The following is an 18794-nucleotide window of genomic DNA, read 5'->3' as shown; positions in this document are numbered from 1 at the left end:
TCAATCCGACCACGGCGGCTATGGCTTTCACTTTCACTCGGCGGTGCTGGGTAATGAGTGCAACCACCAGCTGGACGATGTCATCGGTAATGCAGTGTGGTGCTCCAGACTGTGCATCATCGGCTAACGACACGTGTCCCCACCTGTAGCGCTTGTGCTAAGCCTTGACCCTTGCTCGAGACATGCAGTGTTAGCCATACACTTGTGACATTCGTCGATGAACGTCCATTTCTCCTACTCCTTCCACTGTTAGAAAACGAACAACACCTCTTTGTTGTTCTTTCGACACCTCCACGTCACTGTTAGCAATGGGACTGGCAGCGTTGGGCGATTGATGCATGTTGCTGCTATCTCTGTATAGTCACGTGACGTGCACGCGTGCCCTCTACCGATGGGTTGTGAACTTCCACGCTCTGGTCGGAACCACACCTCGTTACACACGCCACGATAATACCCTCATGTCACCGGTTTGCGCAATCCAGATTCCGGCTCGTTTGTTCTAAATGGTCTTTGTTTTCGCTATAATTTTTGTATTTGGGGCTCCCTCTTGTAACAAGTAACTACTTTTCTGGTTTCTTACCTACCTTATTTTACATTATCTGATAAAAAGTATCTGGACACCCTTACATAATGCGGAATGAACCTCTAGATATCACGAGAGTGATAAACTGAGGCGGGGTGTATTGTGTTATCAGTAGAGTAGCGGATTGTGTCGATAAGGAGAGCTCACGGGCTTAGAAAGTGGGCTAGCCATTGGACGTCACATGAGTAACAATTTCGTCAGGGATATTTTAATCCAATCCGGCTGCTGGTAATGTAATTGCGAACAATCACACCTAAATCAAGATCAGTAAGACCTCAAGTACAGATGGACAGGGACCACAGAGCATGATATAAGCTGAAAGAATCTCTTGAGGGTTTCATAGTGGTATCGTAATTAAAGCTAGCACAGTAACTGTGCATATGGAGTTGAAAAGAATGGGATGGTCAAGTGGCTCCTCATAATCCATACATTTCTGTAGACAGTGCAAAGTGATGGTTGAGGCGATGTGAAGAGCGGAGCCACTGGACAATGGATGACTCGAAACGATTTATTTGGTGTGATGATTCACGCTACACCCAGTGGCAATCCGACAGAAGGGTTTGGCAAAATGCCTGTAGAACGTTACCTGCCGTCATGTGTAATACCTGAAGTACAGAGTATGTGATGTTATGGTGTGGGGTGTTTCTCGAGTTCGTCCCTTTATTGTGCTTAAAAAAACGCTAAATGCGAAAGGCTATGACCACATTTTACTGTAAAGTGTTCCGCGTACAGTTCAAGAACAGTTCAGGAACGATGGTATGTAGTATCAACATGAGACAACAGCCTTTCATAAGGCATCATCTTGAGGTAATGGTTTGCCGACATTCCTTAAAAGGACTGGCCCGACCTGAACCGAACTAATTTCTTTACTATGAATATTTACATTTCGGAGACGCCAACACCTACGGGAGAAAATGGTTGTGGTACTAGGAATTAGAGAGGTGAAAGCATAATTGAGTTCTGCAATAAATTTCAGTTAGTAATAGCGAATACTCTCTTCAAGAATTACAAGAGGAGGAGGTATGTTGGAAAAAGGCGGGAGATACGGGAAGATTTCACTTACATTACACCAAGATCAGAAAGAGATCCAAAAATCAATTACTAGATTCTAAGACGTACCCTGGAGCACATATGGACACAGATCACAATTTAGTAGTGATGATGAGTAGGCTGAAATTCGAGAAACTAGTCAGGAAGAATGATTTCGCGAAGAAGTGAGATGCGGAAGTAGTAAGGAACGAAGTTTTCTGAGACTATATGTACTGCGATAATGAATAGCTCAGTAGGCAGTACAGTTGAAGAGGAATGGATACCCCTAAAAAAGGAAATCACAGAAGTTAGAAAGGAAAACATAGGTACAAATTAGGGTACCGCGAAGAAATCGTGGATAACAGAAGAAAAAGTTCAATTGATCGATGAACGAAGGTAGTACAAAACTGTTCAGAGAAATTCAGGAATAGAAAAAACACAAGTCACTTAGGAATGAAATAAATAGGAAGTGCAGGGAAGCTAAGGCGATATGGCTGCGTGAGACATGTGAAGGTAATAGAAAAAGAAATGATTGTTGGAAGGACTAACTCAGCATACAGAAAAATCAAAACAGCCTTCGATGAAATTAAAAGCAATGGGAATTCGACCGTTAAATGCAGACGAGGGAGGTGATAGGAGGAAAGAGTACAATGAAGGCCTGTTTGAGAGCGAAGACTTGTCTGATAATGTGAGAGAAGAAGAAGCAGGACTCGATATAGAAGAGATGGAGGATCCAGTATTAGAATCACAAGCTAGAAGAGCTTTGTAAAACTTAAGATTGGATAAGATAGTAAGATAGATAAGTTTCCATTAGAAGTTCTAAAATAGGTTGAGAAAATGGCAACAAAACGACTATTCACATTGGTGTGTGGAATATATAAATCTGGCGATATACCATCTGACTTTCGGAGAAACATCATTCCCACAATTCCGAAGATCACAAGAGTTGACAAGAGCGAGAATCGTCGCAAAATCAGCTTAACAGCTCATGCATCCAAGATACTGACAAGAATAATATACAGGATAATGGGCAAGAAAATTCAGAATGTGTTAAATGAATCACTTTGGCTTTAGGGAGGAGAAAGGCAGCGTAGAGGCCCTTCTAACGTTGCAGTTTATAATGGAAGCAAGATTAATGAAAAATCAAGACACGTTTATAGCGTCTGGAAAAAACGTTCGACAATGTCAAATGGTGTAATGGAAATTCCGAGAAAAATAGGTACGCTTTGGGGAAAGACGGGTATTATATAATATGTACAAGAACCAACAGGAAGCAGTAAGACTGGAAAACCATGTACGAAGTGCTCGGATTAAAAGCGATGTAAGACAGGGATGTGGTCTTTCGCCCCTGCAGTTCAATCTATACGTCGAAAAAGCAATGACAGATATAAAAAAGAAAGTTTTAGGAGTGGAATTAAAATTCTAGGTGAAAGAATATCAATGATACCATTCGCTGATGACATTACTATCTTCAGTGTAAGCGAATAATATTACAGAACATGTTGAATGGAATGAACAACCTGAGTGCAGAACATGCACTAAAAGCAAATCGAAGAAAGAAGAAGGTAATGAGAAGTAACAGAAATGATAACAGCGAGAAACTTAACATCAGGGTTGATGGTTTCGAAGTAGGTGATGTTAAGCAATTCTGCTACCTAGGCAGCAAAATAAACCATGACGGACGGAGCAGGGAGGACATAAAAAGCAGATTAGCATAAGATAAGAAGGCATTTCTGGCCAAGAGAAGTTTGTTAGTACCATACATAGGCCTCAATTTGAAGAAGAAATTTCTGATAATGTACGTTTGAAGCACAATATTGTACGATAGTAAAACATGAACTGTGGGAAAGCCAGAACATATGAGAATCGAAGCAATTGAGATGTGTTCTACAGAAGTATGCTAAAAATTAAATGGACTTTTAAGGTTAGGAATGAGTAGGTTCTCCAGAGAATTGGTGATGAGAGAAAAATATGGGTAACAGTGATAAGAAGAAGGAACTAAATGGTAGAACATCTGTTAAGACATCACAAAATAACTTCGTTGGTACTAGGGGGAACTGTGGAGGGTAAAAACTGTAGAGGAAGACAGAGATTGGAATACATCCAGCAATTAATTTGGGAATGTAGGTTGTGAGTGCTACTATGAGATGAAGAGTTTGGCACAGGAGAGAAATTTGTGACGCTCTGCGTCAAACCATTCAGGAGACTAAAGACTCAAAAAAAAAAAAAAAAGCCACATTTACCACTGCATATACACAGGTATAACATTGCACAGTTGTACAATACATAGTTCAGGACATACGACATCAGAAGGTTACGCTGCCCGAAAATGCAAATGCAGGGCGTAATTCAAAAGACTAACAGGTGAAATGTACGTACAAATACGCGTGAAATAAGTTAAATATGTGTGAAATATATCTGACATGTGCGTACGTGAGTAACGCCACGGGTAAAAACCTTAACCTGAACCCGTGGAACGATCTCAATCAAATTTGGTCACATATTAGGCAGAGTTCAGAAAGAAATACTGTAAGGGTAAGAGCCACCAGCCTCCTTCTGCGGTGAGTGTGATAACGTGGTGAAGAAAAAGAGGAGACAACGATGAGCAGAAAAGCAAAGACAGGACGAGATGGGCAGAAATGGGGAGGCGGAAATGGACAGAGAGAGGGGAAAGGAGAAAATAGACAGCAGAAAGAGGATGGAAAGAGACAGGGGGAGGAAGAGGCAAGCAGACGAATACGAGAGGTGGGGATGAAGAGGTGAGGAGGAATTGGAGAGGATAGACATAGAGAGGGCAGAGAAGGACACAGAAAGGAAAGGGGAGGAAACGAACATTAATCTGGGAAGAGGAGATGGACAGAGAGATGGGGATGAAGGAGAAGAACAGAGAGAGGGGTAGGAGGAGATGGACAGTGAGTTGGGGGGGGGGAGGGAGCTGGAGGAGGTGAGCAGAGAGAAGGATGGTCGGGAAGGACAGAGAGAGCGGAAGGTGGAGATGGACAGAGAGATGAGAGAGGAGGAGATGGATTGATAGAAGATTTGAATAAGTACTCGGGTAACGCCAGGTTTCTCAGCTAGTTATTGATATAAAATTGATATAGCTCGCGGACTTATTCAGAAAGTTTACTACCTTCATTAGCTAGATGTAGAATGTGAAACACCTCTCGCATAGAAATTTCAGATCATATGCTACATTTCACTGTGTCCTCAGTATAATCCTATAATTATTAGGACAGCTAGATGTCAGATCTATTATGGTTGTAGAGGCGCCAGTGGTCAACTTAAGCTGAGTACAGTGCCACCACTGATTAAACAGCTACAAATGTTACAAAAAGTTTGATGTCACTGTTGCAAAAACCTACAGAATAAATAAATTTGTATGTTCGTTACGTAGGTCCTATGAAGGTGCACTGAGGACACACACGATTCGTATATAGCACAGCTGGTGAAAACGAAGAGGAGCACCGTATCTGCGCAAAACGTTTCCCAACCTGCTACTGCTTCGGTCATTTACTTTTTCGCCGTCAATTTCGCGAGGGTTGCAGACGGTCAACCAGATGTTCCATTAGCTCAAAACCACCGTAGCGCCGGCTTTCACTGGTTTGCTTCCTATCCTCCATGAAACTGAGAAAGAATTACAGGACGTGTTGAGTGGAATGACCTACTAACCACAGAATAGGAATATAGAGTAAACCAAAGAAAGAAGAAAATAAGCGTCCCGAGCTCACTGTTGTATGGAAGTGAGTCATGGATTCTGAAAACACCGGAGAGAGAGGAACAGAACGTTTGACATGTTGTGCTGAAAACTGGTCGGAAAGATGACAAATGAGATTTTCATCAGAAACGGAAAGGAAAGGAATGTGCTAACCAGAAGAGTGACAGGTTTATAGGACATGGGTTAAGACATGAGAAAATGCATTCCATGGCACTAGAGGAAACTATAGAAGAAGTCAGAGACTGGATCAAACACATCAGAGAGGGACTTTGAGATTAAGGGATTGACTCAAGAAACTGTGGCACCAAAACTAGACAAAACATCGTTACTGAAAAAGAATAAAACATGATCTCCGATCTTCAGGGTATCTTGAGTGAGTGGGTCATAGGTCATGGCTTTACCATCCTAAAATGTTCCTGAACGTGATGTTTGTGGTGGGTGTTGAGTCATTGAACGGGTGGGCGTCGTAAACAAGTATGAACACAACTGAATGTTCTCGTATTTTACCCAGCGAAGTCGAACTACAATGGGCCGATTTCTCAAACTGCCCGCTCTGACATCCTGAGCACTGAAATGTTCAGAGAAATGATTTTATGTATACAACGCTAACTGAGTAGAATGGTCCCTGAGTCAATTTTCATGAACCACAAACAGCACAGTACCTTCCAAGACGATGATCATTTCAAAGGCGATTAATCTCTTTGGTCATGAAGAAGTTGTCCTACTCAAACGTAATCTGCAGAGGATGGACGGACAAACTGGAACCTGCTAATGGAGCCGAATGAGAAATGAAACAATATTCCTACGGCTGGCCGGGGTGGCCGAGCGGTTCTAGGCGCTACAGTCAGGAACCGCGCGACCGCTACGGTCGCAGGTTCGAATCCTGCCTCGGGCATGGATATGTGTGATGTCCTTAGGTTAGTTAGGTTTAAGTAGTTCTAAGTTCTAGAGGACTGATGACCACAACAGTTAAGTCCCATAGTACTCAGAGCCATTTGAACCATTTGAACCAATATTCCTACGGAACTCCACAACGATTTTGTGGAATGTGCCCGACCTTATTCAGCTTGTACACTACAACCGAATGAGGACTTGTTGTTACGTTTCGTTGGCATGTATCTGAGAATTAAGACTTTTATCATAAGCTACTGTAGCGAATACACCTTTCTGGAATTGGTTACACATAGGAATTCCTATCTTAATGTGCAAGTAAATCCGGCATGTGTAGATAATCTTTTGGCGTCCCGACACCTACGTTAACAAAAACTGAAATGCAGTTTATGATTATTTACTAACTTATATAAATAAAGTGTAAAAAACGTTTGCTGTCGGTTATATAAGTATCAGAAAAACACATGATTTATGGACTTGTGTATGACATACTTGAAGGCAATTTTTCCGTTGTCACAGATGCGGGCAACACTGTCTAGCTTTAAAAGTTAATTGTACTTCCTCTTCATTGATACTAGGAACACAATAAACGTGAGAAAACAGGAAAGAACCCGGACACCATGTTCACAAATAAAAGATAAAAAAAGATATATGACATCTTTTTATTCTAACTAGTATATTTGTCAAACTATAAAATAAGTATAAATTATTTTTCTTGTGAGTAGTTATACGCTTTCAAATACCCATAAAGGTCCAAGTTCCAGAACCACTAACAGCCCACCAGGATAAATTAATGACAGATAAATCTCTGGTCAGAATAACTTATTTATGAATCGGCTCGAGGAATATTGGAAGCGTTTGTAGCTGTCACCACTGGGAAGATTTGTGCATCAAGTGTATTAACTGCAACATTAAAATGATTTACTTATGTAGATTCGCTATTAAATTGAACGTTAGATAGACTTATATTTCTGCGATTAATGTTCTCAATTATTTGCTGCCGGATGGCTTATTGGACTGAATTCAGATCAAGGATTAAACTTATAGACCGCAACAATTCAGTGAAAGTTAAAACCGAGTTTTCCTCGGCACCTGCACCTGATCTTATTAATTCGTTATAGGTAAGGCATTAGCTATACCCCAAACCAACGTAAAGTGAGTATTGATACGTACCTACAGAAAATCATGGCATTATTTCTAAAACGCACTTCTATTTTTCAAATATTTTACGTCAGCTATTTGCATGTGCCTCTTGTTTAATTTTGATGTCCTCAAATTAATCTCAAAACGCATAGCGTTCATGGAGATACAATACACCAAATTCCTTGCGTGGAGGATCCCCTTGGTTAAAAACGTTTTTCTGGATCACTCATGACCTTCAACAACGAATCGTCGTGCCCGCATCTCGTGGTCGTGCGGTAGCGTTCTCGCTTCCCACGCCCGGGTTCCCGGGTTCGATTCCCGGCGGGGTCAGGGATTTTTCTCTGCCTCGTGATGGCTGGGTGTTGTGTGCTGTCCTTAGGTTAGTTAGGTTTAAGTAGTTCTAAGTTCTAGGGCACTGATGACCATAGACGTTAAGTCCCGTAGTGCTCAGAGCCATTTGAACGAATCGTCGTGTCAGTTTCTTGTGAGTTACACGCTTATCAGTAGGCGGGTAGACGTATGACCCGTCTGTACAGGTGCAAATGTCGCTGGAGACTCGAACACGATGTTCTAACGGTTAAGAATATCTATCGACGCACTTCATATTGTGCTAACACTTGGAAATGTTACACACGCCGAAATGGTTATTATGAACTACATTACTCTAGTAATGAGCCTGGCAGGACACGTTTTCGCTTTTCTTAAACACTGTACAGAAAGATCCGTACCCAAAGACTGGAAAGTTGCACAAGTCACACCAATATTCAAGAAAGGTAGTAGGAGTAATCCACTAAATTACAGGCCCATATCATTAACGTCGATATGTAACAGGATTTTAGAACATATATTGTGTTCGAACATTATGAATTAACTCGAAGAAAACTGTCTATTGCCGGCCGCGGTGGTCTCGCGGTTAAGGCGCTCAGTCCGGAACCGCGCGACCTCTACGGTCGCAGGTTCGAATCCTGCCTCGTGCATGGATGTGTGTGATGTCCTTAGGTTAGTTACGTTTAAGTAGTTCTAAGTTCTAGGGGACTGATGACCACAGATATTAAGTCCCATAGTGCTCAGAGCCATTTGAACCATTTGAACCAAACTGTCTATTGACACACAGTCAACATGGGTTTAGAAAACACCGTTCCTGTGAAACACAACTAGCTCTTTATTCACATGAAGTAATGAGTGCTACTGACAAGGGATTTCAGATCGATTCCGTATTTCTGGATTTCCGGAAGGCTTTTGACACTGTACCACACAAGCGGCTCGTATTGAAATTGCGTGGTTATGGAATATCGTCTCAGCTATGTGACTGGATTTGTGATTTCCTGTCAGACAGGTCACAGTTCGTAGTAACTGACGGAAAGTTATCGAGTAAAGCACAAGTGATTTCTGGAGTTCCCCAAGGTAAGTATTATAGGCCCTTTGCTGTTCCTGATCTATACAAACGATTTGGGAGACAATCTGCAGCCGTCTTCGGTTGTTTGCAGATGACACTGTCGTTTACTTACTAATAAAGTCATCAGAAGATCAAAACAAACAGCATAACGATTTAGAAAAAATATCTGAATGGTGCGAAAAGTAGCAGTTGACCATGAATAACGAAAAGTGTGAGGTCATCCACATGAGTGCTAAAAGGAACTCATTAAACTTCGGTCTAATCTGAAAGCCGTAAATTCAAGTAAATACCTAGGTATTACAATTACGAACAAATTAAATTGGAAGGAACACATAGAAAATGTTGTGGGGAAGGCTAACCAAAGACTGCCTTTTATTGGCAGGACACTTAGAAAATGTAACAGATCTACTAAGGAGACTGCCTACACTACGCTTGTCCGTCCTCTTTTAGAATACTGCTGCGCGGTGTGGGATCCTTACCACATAGGACTGACGGAGTATATCGAAAAAGTTCAAATAAAGGCAGCAAGTTTTGTATTATCGCGAAATATGGGAGAGAGTGTCACAGAAATGATACAAGATTTGGGCTGGAAATCGTTAAAAGAAAGACGTTTTTCGTTGCGACGGAATCTTCTCACGAAATTCCAATCACCAACTTTCTCCTCCGAATGCGAAAATATTTTGTTGACACTACATAGGGAGGAACGATCACCACGATAAAATAAGGGAAATCAGAGCTCGTTCTGAAAGATATAGGTGTTCATTATTTCTGCGCGCTACACGAGATTGGAATAACAGAGAATTGTGAAGGTGGTTCGATGAACCCTCTGCCAGGCACTTAAATGTGATTTGCAGAGTATCCATGTAGATGCAGAGTGTACACGCCGCGAGGTATAGAGAACGAAACGTTGGCGTATATTAGACACCCTGGTAGTACTAACTTGTCGTACTATCAGAAATATGCTGTGCCAGATCAAGTCGTTGGTCGAGCACGTCGCTTCGCTAAAAAGTATTGTAAAATCAACATCTCAATCAGCAGCAAACTCGAGAAGAATTCGCGGTTAAAGTGTCGGCTGCAGAGCCTTCCGTACACACACGTGGCCTCGCGGCCGGCTGACGCCTGTGACTCACCCGTGCAGCGGCGGCGGCGTCTGCTCTGCGTGGTGCGCGCTGGATGCGGTCCGCGGACACACTGCCGACCAGACGCTCATTCCAGCTCCAGCTCCAGGTGCCGCCCCCCTTCTCCTCCCTTGGCAGCCCCCACCTGACGCGGCACGCGCGCAACCTTGCTCTCGGCGTGCTGCCGCCTTCCGCTGCAGACACAGCCACCGACAGGACCTCTCCGCCACAGCCCGTAGTGTTGCCACTCTGTGGCCTTATCACACTAGGACGCTACTGCTACCGTTCAGGTCTGCAGAGACGGCAAAGGAATGCCTTCAGCCGAGAAGCTTTGTGTGCGAGATCGAATTAAAGAGAGAATGCAGAAAAAGAAGTACTGGATACATCCATTCATTTGAGATAGAGACATAAACAAGTAATTTTAGACTCTGTATAATGATTTGAGAAATTAGAGTGCTAAATTTATCATTTTCATGAGGACGCCAGCGTGTTCAATTGACGAGTCAGTGAAGATCTCCCGAGATTAAATGACTGAAAAGGACACTGTTTTAAGGAAGGTACCATGAGGCGACAAAGGTCGAGGAAGAGCGATACGCACGTATACATATGGTGGTAGTACCGCGTACACAAGAAATAAAAGGGCAGTGCATTGGCGGAGCTGTCATTTTTACTTAAATGAGGTATTTTAAAATGTTCTCGATGTTGGTTATGACCGCACGATGGGAATTAACAGACTTTGAACGCGGAATGGTAGCTGGAGCTAGACGTACAGTACATTCTGTTTCCGCTCTGTACTCCGAGATCTACAGTGTTAAGAGATATTACCTCTCCACACGCCTCCACTTAACGACCGACAGTACCGGCGTAGAGTTGCGTGTGCTAACAGACAAGCAACACTGCATGAAATAACCGCAGAACTTAATGTGGGACGTAAGACGAACGTATTCTTTAGGATTGTGCGGGGAAATTCGGCGTTAATGCAGCAAACGACGCTGCACGTGCCTTTGCTAACAGCGACACATCGCTTGCACCGTGTATCCTGGGACTGTGACGATATCGGTTGGACCCTAGACGACTGGAAAACCGTGGCCTGGTCAGATGAATCGCGTTTTCAGGTGATAAGAGCTCACGATAGGGCACGAGTGTGGCTCTGACCCCAGGAAGGCAATGTGTAAGTTGGTGGTGGCTACATAATGGTGTGCGCTGTGATTACATCTACATTACCTAGAAATCTTTGTTGATCCATTATAGACTATGGGACAACGGCTGGCATGTATTTCTTGATGCAATAATTTACCAACCGCCGTATGTATTGTATAAATTTATTTTATGAACTTCTTGGTGGCCAGGCCACACAGAGCTGTTGCATAGCGATTTCATTCACGCTTCTAGTTATATGGCTCCTTGCGTGTATAGCGATTTTACGACTATGACGTGTGGGACGTGAAGATGGTATCAATGTAATGCCGAAATTGGCAGCACATAAGAAGTTTATAAAATAAATTTCTACAATATATAGGCTGTTGATAAATTATTGCAGCAAGAATTACCTAGAAATGGTTGTTTTCGGCTACTTGGAGCCCTTTGCAGGAATTCATGGACTTCATGTTCCCAAACAAGGATGAAATTTTCATGCTTGACAGCACGCCACGTCACCAGGTCACAGTTGTTCGCGACTGGTTTGAAAAACATACTCGACAGTTAGAGCGAATTATTTGGCCACCCAGATCACCCGACATGAATCCCATCGAAGTGAAAAGTGTTTTACTACGTTATTTGTGGAAAATGATTGTTACAGTTACGTGTGCATCACAACACCTCAGCATTATGTGGATAATGGAAGTGCTTGCCACACGGAAATGTAAGTAAAAACGAATATAGGCGCGAAAACATCGCGACCAACAAAATTACATTCTAGAAGATAGGTTAACTACCAGCAAAAAAACTTTCTCATCAGCATCGTTTCGTTGCAGATGACAAGCTACCTGTAGTAATTAACACACAAGTGATCCAGAAAATGCATGCACACCAAATGTAAAGGTATTTACAAAAAGAAACGATCTATTGTTTGAACTAAAGATGCACATAATTTTATTATCATTTAACAAAAATGTTCATATTACAGAATAAATAAAAACAAAAATCCACTGACGATGGCATAGTAGTGCCGAAACATGTTTGGGTACTGGGAAAAAACGGCGTTTTGCATAACTGGCGCCCCTCACACCCAACAATTTCAACTGCAAACACGGCCATCACAGATAGCTGCAAATCAAAACGATGAATAAATCATCCAAGAAAGATATTCTATTATCATTTTCCATTTCCATGGTGATCTGGATTTATTCAATAATTTTATTTAGATGATCAAAGAATTCGTCCAAAGCGCTTCTACCATGGGGCCAAACCACAAATGTCTCATCCACAAACCAATACCAGCGAGATGGTTTGTTATTTGCTTTTTCTGAGCCGATTGTTCAAATTTCTCCATATAGAAAGTAACAATTGCAGGACCTAATGGGTTAACTACTGTTACACCGTCAAGTTGCTCATAAAATTCATCATCCCACTGGAACTGACTCGATGTAAGGCAATGTCTAAAAAGGCCAGTCAAATATCCTGGAACAATATCCGTTATGAAAATGTAACTTCGTTGACTGGAATCACAGTGAATACTATGTCAAAACTCATAAGAATATTTTCAGGTGCCAGAACTAGTCCTTCAAGTTTCTCAATAAAATGATTCGAGTCTTTTATGTATGAGTCAGTTTTCCCAGTATATGGTTGTAAACGAGTTGCTAGATATCTCACTGTTTTGTACGTGGGAGAATTGATGGCACTAACTATGGGTCTCAAAGGAAAATCTATTTTATGAATTTTGGGTACACCATAGAGTCTAGGACACATAGCTTCACTCTTCAACAAAGCTCTTTTAACTTCTTTTTGAATAGATGTAAATAACTTAATGAGACTATTCGTTTTCCACAGTACGCTGGCTGTATGGCCCTTCGTAAGTTTTTTGTACTGTCCTGAGGTTAAAAGGTTCAAAATTTTGCTTCAATAATCCTCTATATTCATAGCAACAGTATCATTCGCTTTATCAGCAGGAAGAACCATTATCTTTTTATCTGGATTTAAATCTCTGAGAGCCTTCCTCTCGCCTTTTGTTAAATTACTTTCGAAAGGTTTACTGTGACATAAGACCCTGGTGGTTTCAATTCGAAATGCATTTGTAGTTTCCTTGGGGAGATTTCGTATAACTGCTTCTATATTCGCAATAATGTCTTCAACTGGTCCTCTGTTAGGTGATACAGTGTAGTTTCCTCCTTTTGCAAGGACGGAAATCTCGTCTTGAGCTAACACTCTCTTCGATTTGTTAGCAACAGTATAAGACATCACCGTATTGCTTGTAGCTGCTACATTATCCACGACTATGTAGAGAAGCCGTTTAAATTTATAAGCATAAGGGTAACTTTAACAGAAAAGTGGAGGCAATGAAACTCAGCGACATATGGGCAGTAGCTCTGCAGAATCATTCGACAATTTTATCTTTGACAAGACGACAATCGATAGTTAAGTTTTGACAAGAATTATCTCTGCACATCACGTGTTACTTCGACCACGCCCCCTTTCCTACAGTATATATGTCGCTCTCGGACGTCCGACCAGTTAGTCGGGAAGACTCAGCGGAGGAGCGCCTCTGAAGATGTCCTGCTCAGCCCTGGACGAAACGTCAGGAACAGAAGAGTTTCTTGGACCACGACCTCACATCCCGAAATGCTTACCAGCAGCTACATGTGGGATGGCTGCTGCGGAATAAGAGCTGAACGGTGTGCTCCTAGACACTTGTGTCTCCACCAATACTGTACCATATCATCAGATCTGTCATATATACCTGCCTATCCTACTTCACAGAGTGGGCAAGCTTCTGAACTTGTAATGTACCCTTTGTTTACAGGAAAGAGCGCATTTTACTTTATATCCAGTTTTGCTATGTCACATACGTGAAGTGAATATCTCAGCGCTGAAGTACTTATGGAGTAAAGAGCGAGTGGTATTTCCCACGCTGGCTAGCAAAAGCGGTTGGCAATCTGGCGCTGACAGAGCCAGTGGGATGAGTTGACGATGCAGAAATCCCTCGTGACGTCAGCAAATACATATGTAGGGAAAGTACATTTATTCTGGCTCGAATCAAGTAATTGTTATTCATAAATATCTGCTAACAAAAACTGACTTTTGCCACCCAGACATTAGCGGAGTCTACAGATCATAAGTACTAAATAAATGAATAACCTGGGGATAACCAAAGGTTTTATACGATCCGATTGTAAGCTCAAGTTACAAACTGTAGGCCATGGTCGGCAGTCGTCGATAGGATGCCTTTCGGTCTAGTCATGTGGTAGACCATGCTCTTTTACCATTAATAGTTAGCTCACAATCCATGTGTACAAATTAATTTTACGGTGTTACTTAAATAAATTATTTGAAAAAAAACTTGCTTCTGCTGCTGCTTCATTATGTAAAATATAGACAGTAGTATTGCACTTTCAGAATGTGGGGTGCTGCTACGGATCTGCATCTACGAGAGTATCTCCACATAACAGATAGGAAGAATTCGTACGGCGCAACTCATTAAGTCAGCTCAAGGATGGACTGGCTTTATTATTGCAAAACTCGGGTGGGAAAGATTGTCCGGTTATACTCTACACCCCTTGTACCACCATTTACGGACTCACTGGCTACACTGAGACATTTCTGGTGGTTTAGTACGAGCTGTGTGGGAGGGGGGGGGGGTCTTATTAACTCCACGTTCTGTCATTAGTCATGGACGTGTAACAACATACTTCATTGTCCTTTACGTTCCACAGACGCTAACGACAGTAGCACGTTAAGAGCCTACCAACTTCGTCGTTCCAAAGATGCTCGCTCCCATGCTCCGGACTTAAGCTATCTGCCTTTTGTCGAAGTCGCTTAAGCCAATGAATTCCATCATCTTCGGTCCGTATCTCCATTATAAAGGTTTCCCGTTCGTTTCTGCTCCGTTTACACTTTTCTGGGCGCGTCACGGATCCAGCTAGTACCGCCAGCTTCCGTTGTCTCGCGATGGGCAACAATTTTGGCTCATGAGTGTATTATGAGCATCGGGTGAAGCGTAGAATAGAACTTCTTCGAAATCTGGTTTCTTTGCGAGACCTCATCATTAATGAGTGACGTCAACAGGCTATGACATAAATGAAGACGTTTTTGTACTCTTTGCCTCGGCGTACTGAGGCTGCTAAAAGAGTTACAGGCGGCGCTACAACGTACACGGTCCAGTCACGTTAATGTGACCATCACGTATGTTCGAAGTCAACATGCAGTAACTACTCACAGACGGCAACACTAGCGGTGGAGGGAATATAAAGCGAGTCAGGGCGGCGCGGGAAATGTGCAGTCTCTATCGTAATCCGGAAACAATGCGATTTATTTGACATCCGAAAGAGCCTGATCATTCGCTTTTCGGTCAAGGTTGGAAACATTTCAGAAACGGTTGTTTGTAAATTCTTCGCGTGACATCATGGTTAAAGTATGGCAAAATGGCACCATTCAAAACCGGCTCCTAAACAGCTATTCTGCACAATCAGGCATAAATGAAGTGGTGAAAGACGGTTGCAGAGGTGTTTACGGGCGAACAGGCGTGCAACTGTTGTGCAACTAACCGCCCAGATGAACCAATGGGCTACCAACAGTGTCTCCTCAACGGCCGTTCAGAGAACTTTGCTGCATATAGACCTCCACAGCAGATTCCTAGTTCATACACAGAGGGTGACTGCTGTTCGTCAGCGACGAAGGCTGGAATTTGCACTCGTCTACCGCAGCTGGACACTGGTTGGTTTGGGGCAAGTAGAGTGTGTGTGTGTGTGTGTGTGTGTGTGTGTGTGTGTGTGTGTGTGTGTTTGGATCTTACGGGAGCTCAACAGCGAGGGCAGCTGGACCTCCACTGAGTGACAAGTGACCTTTTCGATAAATCACGGGGCCGGCCGGAGTGGCCGAGCGATTCTAGGCGCTACAGTCTGGAACCGCGCGACCGCTACGGTCGCAGGTTCGAATCTTGCCTCGGGCATGGACGTGTATGATGTCCTTAGGTTAGTTAGGTTTAAGTAGTTCTAAGTTCTACGGGACTGATGACCTCAAAAGTTAAGTCCCATAGTGCTCAGAGCCATTTGATAAATCACGTTTGATGCTCATCCGACAGATGGCCGTTGCTGTGTACGGCATGAAACGTCTGAAAGCACCTACATCTACACGGATACTCTGCAAATTACATTTAAGTGCCTGTCAGAGGGTTTATGAGGGATGGAGCGTTATGATCTGGGGAATGTTTTCTTGGCATTCCGTTGGTGATCTCTTCATTCTGGGAGACACAATTAATCCTCATAAGTATGCATCTACACTTGGGGAGTATGTCAACTGGACAATGCAACGTGTCACACAGGTCGCAGTCTACGTGAATAGTTCGAAGACTACCAGTTTGCGCTACTCCCCTGGCTACCAAACATCCCGCATTTAATCCCAGTCGAGAACCTATTCGCGTCATGGATCCTCAGCAGAGAAACCTAGTGCCGCAGGCCTTGGCATTGGAGTCAGCGTGGCTGTCGGTATCTCACTGTCTCATCCTCAACACCTCGCAGCAGTCCACGCTGCAAAGGGTGGCTATACCATTCATGTGACTGACAGAATCTTAGCGTGATATCTCTCGTGGCTGGGGACTAAGTGTTGTGCTTAACTATACCGGTCGCACAGACTATCTTATAATTTTAGCTTATGCGATTTAGGACGGCTGGAGCAATTTGCTAATGTAGTGTGGGGTGATGCGACGAATATTTACTCATATTTAGTGTGTCGGTAAGGCGTCAGTGTACAGTCACTGAAAAGGCAGTGTGAGTACTCCTGTGCAAGAATACATAAGACTGTTTTTTAAAACTAAGAACACCCCAACGAAACAACGTTTCAAAGCATCTGAATGTGGATGTTTTCCCAGTGCCGCCTGTAATGGAGCTACAGACTCGAAGAATGGTAGACAGGAGGAAAAATACTACCCCGTTGCAACACAGTGTCGGGTAGATTCAGAATTATTTCGACACATGAGGGTAGTTTAATTTCAGGAGACTCATAAACTTAGACATGCAGGTAATATTAGCCAGCGTGGGTAATTCCGAAAGGCGAATTGGTTCCCCGGGTTCTAATTGCTAAGGGTTCTCTCACATTTGTACGTATGCGTTGCAGAAGGACGTTGGCATCAGTTCCAGTAATTAACATAACATGAGTCAATATGAGACGATAACTGCATTGCACTTTGCAGCTATTTGTTGGAAAAGACCTGTAAAGTGAAACTGACAATGTAGCTAAATAAGAATCGGTTTTATTTTGAGTTTACTGGCTTCCGATTCGTGACCATTCGCCCATCTCAATAACAGAAAGACAATACGACACTGTATTAAAAACGATTTCCTTCTCATTTAAGACAATACGAAGGTAAGGACTGCGCAACAGCGCAGCTCCCCAAGCGGAGGAAAATCTTCGACCCTTCCTTGAATCGAACTCAGGCCCCTTCATGTGGCAATCTGCCACGCTGACCCCAGAGCTACCGAGACGGACCAGTAACGATCTTTTAATTTACTTTCACCCGCACCATTCCCTTTCCTGGTAGCTGCCATTAGGTGTATCGCGGATGACCTCGAGGAAACGTATGTTCAAATGACGCTTTCCCTTCAGAATGTGAAAAAGGTTAAAGATTCACTGGGGAGGACTGTCGAAGAGGAGTTCTACGTTTATAGCATTTGAAGATTTAGAGACTCCTATTAACAATGTTGACTGGACTACGGGGAAGTTATCAGGGATAAAATACAGATACCCAAAGGTTACCTACGACTTGTACTGAAACCAGGCAGCAGTTTCAAGAGTCGAAGAAGGACTTGAAACAGGAGCAGTATTTGAGAAGACAGACATGGTTGTAGCCTCTCCTCGATGCTACTCAGTCCTTACGTTAAGCAAGCAGTGGACGAAACCAAGAAGATATTTAGAAAGGGAATTTAAATGCTGAGAGAAAAAAATAAATATTTTGAAATATGTCAATGACGCAATTATATGTGAGGCAGCAAAGGATTTTGATGATCACTTGAACAGAATGGATGGTGTCATGGAAAGGTTATTACATGAACATCGACAAAATAAATGTAATAGAATACAGGGTAATTACTTAATGCTGAGAAATTTTAAGTTTTAGGTTTCTTGTATGAGATTATTTGTATGGGTGTAGCTTGGTATGGAAATGAAATGTGGACGGTAAACATTTCAGACAAGAGGATAGCAGCTTTCGAAACATAATGCTACAGAAGAATGCTGCAAATAACCTCAGTTGACAGAATAACTAAAGAGGTGGTACTAAATCGATTTGAGAAAACAGAAATTAATGACACAACCTGACTAAGAGAAGACAACAAGGAATTTTCCAGTTGATGATGGCAGTATGGGGCCAATAGTAGTAGACGAAGAGTAAATTTTGGCCACAGAAAGCTGATTCAAATGGATTTACTATAAAAATAGTTACTATAACAGTCACAGATGCAAACAGTATATTACATTACTTGTTTCGATCACTTGTCATAATCACCTTCAATTAAAAAATGAATTAAAACTAAACAGTAATATATGACTTTTGCTGTAGATGAGATAGATTGAAAACATTTAGAACTCAAATTTTTAAATCGTACCTGAAAACGCAGGTAACATGTAGCGAAAACATTTAAAATTTAAAATTCTCAAAACCGGAACCTGATTAATCATGAGTTGCGAAAAATCGAAAGTCTTCAAAAGGGACATAGTCAAAGCCGTTAAATAATATTAACAGCGCAATAGGACACTTATGGCAACATTCTG

General features: G+C 42.4%; 1 protein-coding gene across 2 annotated transcripts in view; it reads right to left on the bottom strand.

Moving 5' to 3' along the window:
- LOC126100272 (glucose dehydrogenase [FAD, quinone]) overlaps positions 1–9941 on the bottom strand; it is a 502785-nt gene extending 492844 nt beyond the window's left edge. Inside the window, exon 1 of one of the 2 annotated variants that reach the window (XM_049910866.1) lies at positions 9888–9941. The gene's annotated coding sequence lies outside the window, so the exon portion shown is untranslated. The remainder of the gene's footprint in view (positions 1–9887) is intronic. The other variant, XM_049910867.1, reaches the window with a different exon arrangement.
- Between the last annotated feature and the right edge of the window lie 8853 nt (positions 9942–18794).

This window comes from Schistocerca cancellata, chromosome 9 (genome assembly GCF_023864275.1).
Source record: "Schistocerca cancellata isolate TAMUIC-IGC-003103 chromosome 9, iqSchCanc2.1, whole genome shotgun sequence".
Lineage (NCBI taxonomy): Eukaryota > Metazoa > Arthropoda > Insecta > Orthoptera > Acrididae > Schistocerca > Schistocerca cancellata.
This window is presented reverse-complemented; position numbering and strand designations above follow the sequence as displayed.